Here is a 13398-nt window from a genome sequence, read left to right as displayed (position 1 = left end):
AAACTTTCAACCCCTATTTCTCCATTTTAGGGGTTGAATTTTAAAAATTCTTGAATCATGTTATATTTCATATTTATTTCATGATTTATAAACAAAATTTTAAAACTGTAACTCTAAAAATGAAGGACTTTCCATACAAACTTTCAACCCCTATTTCAGCCCATTGTATTTTTATTTTAGGATCAAAAAGTACCCTATTTTTGCTCTAAGGTCCCATTTACCATTATGCCAAAATTTATCTTGATTGGTTAGCCGTAAAAAGGTACCCGTTTAGCCAGATAGACAAACTTACTTTCGCATTTATAATATTAGTATAGATATTAGAATATCTCCTCGCCTCGTTCTTCCAGTGTCTATGAGATTCTATCTTCTTTTCTGTCAGTATAAATACTCAGTCTGGTGACGGAAAAAATCAATAACAATTGTATTGTAGTAGGTAGATCAATAAAAATTAAGTTAACAATGTAAAGTTTCATTGACACTTAAGATTACACGTACTCGAATATCTCCTAACAATATAGTGGGTATCCAAAGTATCGAAGCTCCTCTAGACAACAGACATGTTATCAGCTTGAACTAAACCGAGTTAAGCATTAAAGTTAGAAGTTTGTAGGAGCGAACTGAGACCTAACTTAAATACTAGACTGCAAACTAATTGTACCCCGTAAGTGTCTAACACTGGCCGTGTTGATGCACTACTCGTATAACGATCATATAAGTAGTTCATAGTTTTTGCTGAGGCTTAGGATGGAAAGGTTCTAATAATGACTTAACTATCATAGGAAATATCATAGACAAAAAGGTTTTACTTACTGGTTTAAGTATGTTTAAGTTAAGTTCTTTAAGTGTATGTTATAAGCTGTTGTCTATAAAATTTATTATTATATTTCATAATTCATAATAATTCATAATTCACAATTCTTTATTTGCAAATTGTTAAATACAGATCTTGATATAAATGTTGGCATACAATTTGCTACAAAATAGCATGCAAATTTAAAAATAATCTTATAACTAAATTACATTGTCTATAATACACTATAATTATTGAAATTTACTTAATGACTATGATGTTAAAATTATTAATTTATTATTATGTCCGTTATACGTTAATTATTATTGTTTGTCAGTTAAATAGTCTTTGATAGTGTAATACCGTTTTTTTAACAATAGTTCTTTGTTAAAAAAACGGTTTAATTTTAATTTTAAATAAAGAACACCTTAATTTCTATCAGCTAATTTTGCTGGTAATTTGTTGTAAATTAGAGGTGCCATATGAAAAATGCTATTGCCATATAATGAAGTATTATGATGAAGTATTATGATATTTGTTCGGATCATGCTGCGTTGTTAGAACCAACTCATGACTATGGGCCCCTAATGGGTTCGAAACTAATCGGACTTACTCTGACCTTGTATTACGTGAGTTTTGGTCGTGTTTCATAATAAATTTAATATGTTCACGATAGTTTAAGTTGTAAAATAGCTTTTTTTCTAATTGTACCTACATTTTGATGTAGGAACAACAGCAGTGCAAGGGAGTGGGAAGAGGTTAGAGCGAGTCAAAATCAATGTCAAAATCAATATTAATTTCAATTAGGCCTGGTTCACAAGCCATTTACAGGCACTTTAGAAAAGTCAGGTTGAACGAAAAGGGTTCGAAACGTGACATGGAAAATAGCCAAGGTCAAACTTTGTAAGAGCTTTTTTGTTCATCGCCTTTTTAAAATATTTAGTGCAGAAGCTCTTCCAGAGACAAGCCCGAGTGCTAGATTAGGGAGGATGGAACGTTTCTCTGAGGGCAGCTTCATCTTAAAGGGTTCGGGAAAAGTAAAAAACAAGACCTTGACCTTACATCTAGCGGACAATCAATGTAGCAGAAACTACTATTGAAACTTAAAACAGTGACCAGAAACACAAATGCAGGAGTCGTGAACGCGTTGGTGCAAACCAATTAGTGTGGTGCACTTTCATTAAGTTATCCGTGTTCCAGCCATCGGAACTCATATCCTGCGCCGCTCGCCCGGGGCCGGCGTCGGCTCCATAAATTGTGATTACAATGCAGGCACTGCGGACCGGGATGTTTTGGCGATGCGCCAAACAGATGATGTGCCTCAAATTGTATGCGACAGCGGTTTCATGAGATTACTAAATTTTTCCAAATGTTGACAACTCATGACATAATTATGATGACACTCGTATGATTCATTTATTTATATAGCATTTCCATTATAATATTTAATACATGTCATAGATAAAATGTCATAATTATTACAAATGGAAAACTGTGAGGGTGTTGTGAAGTACAAAGTATAAGTAAATTAACTTAACATAAGTAGAGAGGCGGATTTATTGTTTTTCGGTACATAAAAGTCATTTATTTTATAATATACTTTTTCAAGCTAAAACTTATGATATGTGATGGGTTTGTACCTACGAGTACCTGTGTGTTGTGCCTCGAGATGTATACGACAGCGTTTTCATAAAATACCTACTAATTTATTTTAAAATGTTGACGACTCTTGATGTTTTGTGATTGTGTTGTGTAGCTATATGAAACGTTTTGTACTTGTTCATGTGTTTTCTGTGCCAACTGTGCATTTCTAGGTATATGCGTATTTTTTTTTTAATTTTCTCCAGTTTTGACGACTCCTGTGAATGTTTTAATTGAGGAAAATATAGGTACGTCCACTTTATTTATAATTTATATATTATATTCGTATAACACCTATTGGGGCTAGAAAATAAAACCCCAACAATATGAAAAGGATGAAATTTTGAACAAGCCTCTTAATTTCCAAGAAAACGCGATTCTAAAAAATTGGCGTTGCTATTTTCCGCTGTTTACAATTAACACAGAATGTGCAAGCATTTGCTGTATAAGATACCAATAAACAAACAAAATCCCCGTAAATAAATGACGTCATCTTTTCGATATTAGTTGAGAGTATTTTATTACTACGGAGTATGTAGGTACAAAATTATTTGCTTTTCTCAAGCTAATCGGTCTGCACATAAATCGGTAAATCGGTCGGCAAATCGGTCAAACAGATCGACTTACATGGCGGCGCGTCCACTCAAACAAGATGTGTGTTGTCGGACACAAATTGTGCGTGTTAATTGCTAACAACGCTTGTGCTTCCGCAAATAAAGCGCTTCTGGTGGCATTTCCTGGTTTAGGATTATACTAAAATTCATAACATAATAGTTTCCCATTATTTTAGTAAGTCAGTTTAAATTTTATAATATCTGTCATATTGTGCCTGATTATTGAATGAATTGAATGGTTTGTTTGTTTGAACGCGCTAATCTCAGGAACTACTGGTCCGATTTTAAAAATTCTTTCAGTATTAGATAGCCCATTTATCGAGGAAGGCTATATTCTATATATTATCCCCATATTCATACGGGGGCAGGAACCACGCGGGTGAAACCGCGCGGCGTCAGCTAGTCACAGATACTATTCATTCTGGTTTGTTTGTCGCTATTCTCGGAAACCACTAAAAGAATCTCTAAAGAGACGAATATTTTAGCATTCCATGTATTCACCGTGCAAGTCCAGTCCATGTGGCACAGAAAAACATTATTTTTTATATCGGTATTTACAGATCGATATTTACAGGGTTAAGCAGTAAACTTTGAGCGATATTCTTGATATTTGGATTTGAAAATTACATTTTTCTTTTTTGTTGTTAGAAGTGGAATGCGTGTACGACTATTTGAATTTGGCTGATTTGTTATTATGTTTATGGTATGTAACACCTTGTGAAAGACAGCTATTTAATAACTACATATTTAATAAATAATTCGATAAACTATTATAAAGTATTGTACCATAATTCACGTTTTAACTGAACTTAAATTCGAGATGGCGGAAAATCTACAGTGATATAGCTTATCGCGTACAAGATTCAAAAGAGGTCCTCATCTAGCGAGGATAACGAAGTGCGGGTAGTTGCCTGCAGCTAACCTACATACGGGGACTTTCCTTGTTGGAAATTCTCTTTGCGAGGAATTTGGCAAAGGAAGTTTTTTTGCAAATTTTACTTACGAGTAGAGATGGAGAGTGAAGACTTTTGAATAGATCAAGTGAAAAGGCTAATGGTCGTTGTGAAGGGAAAATTGTTGTTATCAGCCTGATAATGATGATGAAGTCATTATCAACTTACTTTAAAGTGTCTCCGGAAATTTGGGGCTCAGACCCACCACGCACAGTTATAAACTCAGTGATCGTAGCGACTTTGAAAGAATCATATACCCAACTGTTCTGTGTGAATATGAAAGCAGATCCAATCCTCTTTATCATTAAGGAATTTACCAATTGTGTGCCCTCCACTTAGAAAATGTTTTGTAACACATTGCTTGAACTTATTAGGTAAGTCCGTAACTGTTTTGGGGATCTTATTACAGAAGAGTACATCCAACCCTAGATTCATACACGTAGATAATTGAGAAAATTTTCTCACGTTTTTTTTCCTTCACAGTTTGAGACACATGATATTTAATTTCTTAAAATGCACACAACTGAAAAGTTGGAGGTGCAAGCCCCGGACCGGTCTCAAACCCGCACCCTCCAGAATCGGAGGCAGAGGTCATATCCACTGGGCTATCACGGCTCTTAATCCATGGCTCATCATCATCATCATCCCCGACTAACGAATGGCGATATACCCATACCCACAAGCTAGATTATGAAATGCCTCAGGGCGGTGACATCGGCGCGAGTAAGGCGCTGATCAACCCGCATGCCATGGTCATATGGATACACCATTAAAAAAATATGTTAGCTACGATAACACGAAACAAACAGTATTTGAATTTATTCAAAGTTGTTGCGATCAGATAATCGGTATGCAATCAATACGTGGGCGTAAAACCTAAAGGTGCCGAATGGCTATAAAATATTCATTTATGGCTGAAGGTATGTGTGGGATCGACCGACCGACCAAGGTCGCAGAATGCAGCGGTAATAAATTGGAATCACTCGCACGCTTGCAAATATTTCGCATGTTCACAGAATTTTATATGGAGATATTGTGCTCTTTTACAGTTGGTACAGTAGGTAGCCTGCGATAGTTAGATGTACTTCATTTCAGGAAGGGTGAACGTTCGTCCGTTTATGCTCCTACCATAGGTAGTTAAGAACGGTAGCCAATTATTTCAATTAAGCCAATTATGGCCTTCGCTATTTATTGATAATTCCTTTAAGATATCCTGAGGATTGTGTCTCAACTCTTCGCAACTTCTGTAACTGTGGAAGAACCTTTGAAGTTCACTTTAGAAACCTTGAAAAGTGTTTTTCGAATGGGTTTCGAAGTGTCTGGATATTGTGAATATGATTTCTCATAATAAACCAAGAAACCTACCTTACCTAGCACGATTGAGAGACTTGAAAAATGCAATGCACCACAGTCCAAACTCCACAATTTGTTATGTATGGTAAAAGCATAGACTGTAAATTTTTAGCCCACTTCCATCTTAGTATCATCATCATATCTTACCATCAGGTGAGTTTGTAGTCAATGGCTAACGTGTAAAGAATAAACAAAAAAGAAATCAAAGAGTTAGGTCTGGGTATGACAGGCTCGTGTCCAGAGTATTGTGTTTTATTGCACGCACGCCGCCGTCGGTCGTGTTTTATGAATTGGCGGTGTGGGACACCATGCAACTTATGGTGGCAAACGTATTTCGTATAAAATGGATAGGTATTTGTTTTGGGACATAGAATACATGAATTTGGTTGTACACCTATATGAAGTACCTAATACTTTACGGTGCAGGCTAATGGCACACTTGATGTTAGGTGAAAATCCTACTAATATTTAACGCAGCTACTACTGAGGCGATTTGGCTCGGTTTGACCGTGATCGGTCCATTTGTTCAAAAGCTGCGCTGTCGTTGATACACCATTCAAAACACCACACCTTTTTACGTCAAAATTAAAAAAATAATTTCATCATTCATCATTAACAACGCATATTCGGCTCACTGTTGAGCACGAGTCTCAAGTAGTCCACACTGGCCTAAAACTGGCACACGTAGAGAATTAAGAAAATTCTCAGGTTTATAATTTCTTACTGAAAATTTGAAGGCATGCCGGGACCGGATTCGAACCTCCGAATCAAAAGCAGAGGTTATCGACTGGACAAGGCTTCCCAAAATTAATTGAACTACTTATATGAAACAAACAATAGTCGGCAAAACACAAAGATGGCGCCCCATTGACATCCACGTAATGTTAGCTAATCGGACGCTATGCAATTTACCTCAGCCAAGGACAACGTATGTATGACTCAACGTACGGTTGACACAAAAAGTGTGCGTACAATATTTTTTATCTCCTTTTCGCAACTGATCGTTAAACTTGGTATTTACGACGCGGTCCCCCACGTGGCGGCCTGACGCATTCGGCAATGCATGGAGTCGCTATTATAATTCTAAAGTTTTTAATTACTTGATTTTTAGGCGATTTTAAAAAATGTTATGAAACCTTTTCGTCTATCAAGTCGCCTATTTATTACATATACAAATTAAATAAAAAGAATGAAAGCCGTTTAGATTAACGTATTTATATGTGTATTGTGTATGTTAGTATTTTTGTATTTGACGGCAACTATCAAAGTGATTCGATTCGATATAAGTATACAGTAGATCCACCTAACATCAGATGGTTTATTTGCAGCATCAATTACGACTAAAAGACATACATATACAGCTATATACTTACATAATTTCCTCCTTTTGAAAGTCGTTTAAAAGCTCTTCCATTGTAGAAGTTACAATTAGCACAAATCATAATTAAATGGTCCTTATTAAAGTAGGCTCATTGAAATTCAAAAGAAAACCTTGCAATTTTCCAAGGTCAACCTTGTCACGCGCCGATTTAACTATTAATCATCCATAAGTACTTTATTTTATATTTAGTTGTTAGCTTTTAACCTCGTCTGCGGGAATGATCCAATATTACTCTCCAACCGATCTCCAATACCCATGAATTCATTTAGCAATCAAGTAATAAAGTACTTGAACTTTAAACCGTCTAACAGTTATTATAAGAAGCAAATACTTGATACATAAACTCTAAAAACTCCACGAAAGCTACAAAACGCCTGATATGATGATAATGAGCTATGTACAAATTTGTATTAATTGTATCAATTTAATGAAATTGAAAAATCATCAAATCAACTTCATTAATTTTTCACTATTGTTTTTTCATGGTAATAGCTATTCCTTGTTAAATACAATTTTTATTAAAGGCTCTAAAACATTTATTTTTAATACTTCATTTGAATTTACGTATCAACGTAAATTAATACCTACCTGCTTGGTTGGTGCAACGGTTAACTTAGGATCAGAATTTAAAATGTCGAGCTTTTTTACTTTCTATTTTTTTAAACTAGTTACTAGTTGGAAAGAGTACAGGAAAGGAAGTTGATGGTGTTACCACCATGCCTCGGAGAAGATATTACTTTTATCGAGTCAAAAAAGTTATCACCAACCGCTTAGCAGCCTGGTGGTTCTAAGCGTCATATCCCCTCTTTTATAAAGAGAGGCCTACGTTGATGATGATTTAAATTAATTAATAAAGACTATCAATTAACTGTATGCAAAGTTGCTGTAATCTTATAGTAAATCGAAGCGATCTTCACGATGTGCTCAATCTCGTGATTCAAGCCAAGGTCTCGGGTCATTTAACAGAGTTAACAGAATTAACGACCCGCCCACGGATTTTAATCAATATATAAACGGGTTTAATAACACTAATTGTTCAATAAATCAATGGATACTTCGTGCGATAAAATTTACCGTTAAAATTAAACGCATAGTTAATTTCGCATGTAATTTACATTGGCTGTAAAGACCCGTTCACAAAATCGTTAAAGGTTGACAAACTTAATGACATAGCAGTAAAAATCATTAACTATTTATGGAAGTTAAGGATTTTGATTACGGGGTAAAAAAAATAAAACTTTTTTGAAATTTGTTGAAAGTTCCCAAACCTTACAGTTATGCCAATAATGGCTATTTTATTGTCTGTAAGGTACCATTGGTGAGATTGTAGTCGAGGGCTGACTTGTAAAGAATTAAAAAGCAATAAGATCAAATTTAAGTTTTTGATTTAACTCAGCGAAATTTTTCCAGTTCAAAATACCCCATTGCTAAAGTCAACATGGTAAACATTGAATGGAGTGTCCTGCCAGTTATGGCCGGATTCGAGACGTAGTCGATCACAGAGCAAACATCAAAATTACTTTACGGGTTATTGAGATACAGAATTATTGTATTAAGGGATGTAGGTATTTTCATTTCACTTCACGTTAGAGATGCTTGAAGTATCCAAAGATTGAATAAGAATATATAAATAAATCTGTAGAAAAGAACTAGAGAAACAATGAGGTGGAATGCTAAATAGTTAATGCACATTTGATCCCAAGGTGCTAGAATGGTGACTTCAGAAAATGCGATGTTTTTCCATCCCAGAGTAGGTAGATCAACCCCGGAGTCGCAGGAGGGAAGGCTTAAACTCTAAAAACTCCACAAGGGCTACAAAACGACTAATTATCTTCCACAGCCTTATATGATGATCATATGGACAATTTTGTGTTATGTATCAATTTAATGATATTGATTTAGTAAAATCATCAAATCAACTTCATATTTCATCAACTTTCACTATTATTTTTTCATGCTAATAGCTGTTCCTTGTTAAATACCCTGAATTGGCTTAAGATAACAAATTCTAATGAAGAATATGGTAAAAGGGATTTTTCGATAAATGAACTCCCTCATTGTTTCAGGATAATAGACGTGCACGCGATATTGTAACTTTGAAACGTTCAATTTACGGCTTTCAGCGAAGTTTTGCGAGCTGCTTGATGTCCAGTTGATGTGTTAAAGACCCTTTACGTTATACGTAGTGTTGATCGACAAACGATTGGCACTTGGCTGCGTTCACCAGTAGTACGTACGTGGTTTAAAATGTTGTGTAATGGGCAAACCTCTTTATTTTATAAAAGCTGATAGTTTCTCAACCCATGCTTACACCACTGTGTAAATAGTAGAGTACAGTAGGTAACTATAATGGAGATGGTGGCTTTGGGGGGTAGCAAGTTATAGACGTAGAAAAAAACATGCATTTCAAATTGAGAACCTTCTCCTTTTTTTGAAGGTTACAATTGAGAAAAGTGAGAAATGTGTGCAATGTAGTATTTGTAACGCCAGCAACACACGATCTAGTTTACCGTAAAGTCTGCAGCAGGGTATTATTTAAAAAAATGTCGAAATAATGATCATAACCATATTTCTATTTTCACTTGATCGTGGGTGGCTGCCTTATGTTACCACTAAACTCACTAGTCCACTTCGGCCATTTTTCGACTCTATCATAAGACCAGCTCAATGATACAACATTAGGTATGGTAATTGATAAAATCCCAAATGATCCGCTGGCCTTTTGTAGTATCCACGCATAGCACAGTCTTTTCCAACTAGTTGGTGAACGGAACGGAACGTCTTGGTCATAATTAAAAAAAAATATGGCAATTTTTAACCGACTTTAAAAAAGGAGGAGGTTCTCAATTTCTACACATATGTTTTTCTTTCAATGTTTGTTACCTCATAACTTCGTCATTTATTAACCAAATTTGAAAATTATTATTTTGTTTGAAAGAGTATACTTCTAGATTGATCCCATTTCATTTTCATACAAATCGGTTTAGTAATTTTGTGTTAAAATCAAAATAAGTGAAATATGTTTTACTAAGTCAGGTCCATTTTTATGTTAAAAGATTGTTTTTTCAAGGTGCACGTGTCCTAGCCTCGCGTGCTACGTCACGGCAAGTCTAGCCGCGATACAAGTTTATGCTCTGTCACGCTTGTTATAAAGCATTTCTTTGCTAATAGATTCCAAACAAGATAGACATGTTAATTGAGTGAATTTTAATATTGTTTAGTCTATCGCACAAACTTGAATTTGTTTGGCGGGAGCTTTTACAATCTATTAGTGTCGTCTGGGTTTTAAAAGCAAATAAATGAAGTTATAAAATTTAATAAAAATATAATTTAGTTATGTTAAAATAGGGACTATGTCTAGACTAGACATTTGGTAAAGATGTTGAAAAAAGCTGGTATTTAGAAACCAAGTCAAGTAAAAATCTTCTTATTCTATGAAAACCTTTTTTTATTTTTATTTTATGAAGCGCGTACATAAAACTTTATTGTTTTTCTTGAATTATTGTAAAAAGTTATTTATAAAAGTCCTTAAAATTATAGTTACGAGAGTCCAAAAGGCGAGCTAAAACCATCCGATTTGGATAAGCGATTAAAAAATTAATTCCCAACACACAAGTTTCATAACAAAATCCAAAAAAAAAACGCCCTTTTTTGTGAAATGAACGTCAAAGCAAGCTACAAATTATTATTATCTAAAGTTCTAGCTTTGATAGCCCAGTGGATATGACCTCTGCCTCTGTTTCTGGAGGGTGTAGGTTCGAATCCGGTACAGGGCATGCACCTCCAACTTTTCAGTAGTGTGCATTTTAAGAAATTAAATATCATGTGTCTCAAACGGCAAACCAGAGAATTTTCCTAATTCTCTGCGTGTGTGAAGTCTGCCAATCCGCATTGGGCCAGCGTGGTGGACTATTGGCCTAACCCCTCTCATTCTAAGAGGAAACTCGAGCTCAGCAGTGAGCCGAATATGGGTTGATAACGAACGAAAGTTCTAGCTATAGTGAATCGAAAATCGAATTGAAATCATGCGCAGAGTGAGCAATTGTGCATGCTATGAAGTAATTGTTGTTTATAATTCTAGTATTGATAGGTAATTAGGTAAGAATCTAATGCTTCTATATAATTATCTGTTACATCTGTCAGTTATCCACAAAACTCTAATTGGGTGGCAATGGCGCCTGATCGTGTGCTAATGATGAGCCAGACAGCGTAATGATAGACGCAGCGCCCACCGTGCCGGGGCGTAGCGCCTTGGCGGTAAATTGTTCAATTATTGTAATGTTTTATCTAATTATAACTATTAGGTATAATTGTATGGTACACGGTTTATGTTTGGGTATTCAATAAGTGATTCAAAATCGATTGTAACATGAATTTATTTAAAACTGTCTTCGTCAATGATATTTTATACTAGATAAGGGGCGCATCAAAACTGAGGCGGACATATGTGGAAAATTGACACAATTTCATTTAGTCGCTTAAGAAACAACAGACATTATTTTAACAAATAATACCTAAATATCTTATACAATGTCGAAAATTGTGTTTTCAGATAGTGTAAAAACTATATATTATACATAAATTGCGCATGTGTGCTCAGCGAAGTCGTTAAATTCGGATCACTTTCTGCGGTGATTTTGTTGGGACGTAACCTATCTTTAGTATAAAATATCATTGGTCTTCGTCTCTTCTCTACCTTTACATCAAATAGCGGATTCTGATAAGAATAAGTAAAGGAAATACGGTGCATCTATTTATGTAATATGTTAGAGTTAGAGTTATTAATGTACCTATTACTATTCTGTATATAGCTGAATGCTAGTAATTTTTATATTATATTAAATATAATATGACAAAATGCTGATATATATTAAACAGTACAAGTACATCTTTATTATAAACTTGCACATATATCATCAAATCTATCAAAGTGGATACTTTGACTACATATACCTACACAAAACTTAAATGAAAAATACATGAATGAAAAGTTAGTTACTAGATAAAGCAAACAAGATATCTGTATACTTGTCCAGTTCTCTAATTGTACCTTTTGTTCCACAGCACATTGTTAAATACCGAAGAATAGAAATACAGGTCAAGTCATATGATACAATATTCTTTAAGAAAACATATTTCTATGAAATCCGTTCTCAGTGTGCTACTCTACGACACAGTCATGCAGAAATGCATCTTATTTTCAACGCAGTAAGAGCGATTATAGCTAACTAAATCTAAACAAAAATTTCAAGACTCGTGATCAATATGATCACGTAAAACGCTTTCATCTGATAAACGATTCTAGTACCCTCCGGTGGGCATGAATTATCCATGCTTTTGGATTGTTTTCGTACCGATTTTGAGGTGAAATCGATACGGTAATACCAAGAAGTAACATTGTATGCTCTGATTTCAAAGACTTTTCTCTGCTTTTTAACGAAAGAGAGCGATATTTATGTTTTCTTTTTCATTGCAATGGGACGAAGAGAGCCTAGACAACACTATCTTGTTATCTGTGGTAGTGCATCTTAGGCTTAGTTCGGACTACTTTAGTATTTTAGTCGAGTACGAACAATATTTGGATTTACCGCCCAAAAATCGTTCTCTCGACTCGACTAAAATACTAAAGTACGGCCTATTAGGTATACCGAGTTCGGAGTACTTTAGTATTTTGGTCGAGTACGAACGATTTTTGGGCGGTAGCTTAGCTTAGTATGCTACTCAATTAAAATGCTAAAGTAGTCAGAAATAGGACTATGGCTTGCTTATGGTAAGTGAAAAACCATCGCAACACATCGCAACAGGACTTGCACTACAATATAAGCGAGGCAATGCTATTCCAACAGCCGAGTGACACAGTGAGTAGTGACCCTTGCATCCCACGATGATGGGATCGATTCCCACAACTGGTAAATGTTTGTTTGATGAGCATGGATGTAGTGGTTTCTCTGCTCTGTTTTTTGAGTATATACTCGTATACATAACACAACACACGCTTGTATTGAGGGTAGACAATTAGACATCGATGTGTATATATATTGTCCACATATATGTATTTCTTTAATAAGGCAAGCTTTAATTGGGAACAAAAAGATAAAGTTTTTTTCAACATTTGGTGGACATTTTAGTGCTGTCTCATACCACATGCTTGAGACAGCGAGCCATTTAAAAGTACACTTTCAGATGTCTGCGCGAAAACTTGTGGAAAACTGCGAAATAAGCTCTCAGTCTCGTCTTAGCCGTGTTTTCACGCTTTGAAATAAGTGTCTTTCCCCGAAATAGAAAAAAATACTACGTTATTTTCTTCGCGTTGAGTATTTTGCGTCTTATTAACCTACATTTTTGCTGTAATACAAATTATGGAGCAGGAAAATCAAATTATTTTTTATTTATTTGATTCAATAAGAATTTTCTTGAAGCAACTATAATAACTTAATATTTCGCGAATAACCAGGACTAGCATATAAGTCTAACGCAGTACCTACCTAAGGGTTCGGACTGCAGTCGACCCTATACCCTAATCTTTAGCTATTTAGGCTTCACGAGACTGAAGTCATATTTTTTTCGATTTCTCGAAAACTAATTTCGCAGATGCAGATGGATCATTTTTTCTGACGGAGAGTCTAAAAGTGTTGTTCTAATCGAGTATTTTTTCCTACTAAA

At 35.0% G+C, this 13398-nt stretch overlaps 1 protein-coding gene across 1 annotated transcript in view; it reads right to left on the bottom strand.

Annotated features, from left to right (window-relative positions):
• The window catches only part of LOC112045070 (putative uncharacterized protein DDB_G0286901), a 177346-nt gene that overhangs the window by 50685 nt on the left and 113263 nt on the right, over positions 1-13398 (bottom strand). The gene's annotated exons all lie outside the window — the stretch shown is intronic.

Source organism: Bicyclus anynana, chromosome 7 (genome assembly GCF_947172395.1).
Source record: "Bicyclus anynana chromosome 7, ilBicAnyn1.1, whole genome shotgun sequence".
Lineage (NCBI taxonomy): Eukaryota > Metazoa > Arthropoda > Insecta > Lepidoptera > Nymphalidae > Bicyclus > Bicyclus anynana.
This window is presented reverse-complemented; position numbering and strand designations above follow the sequence as displayed.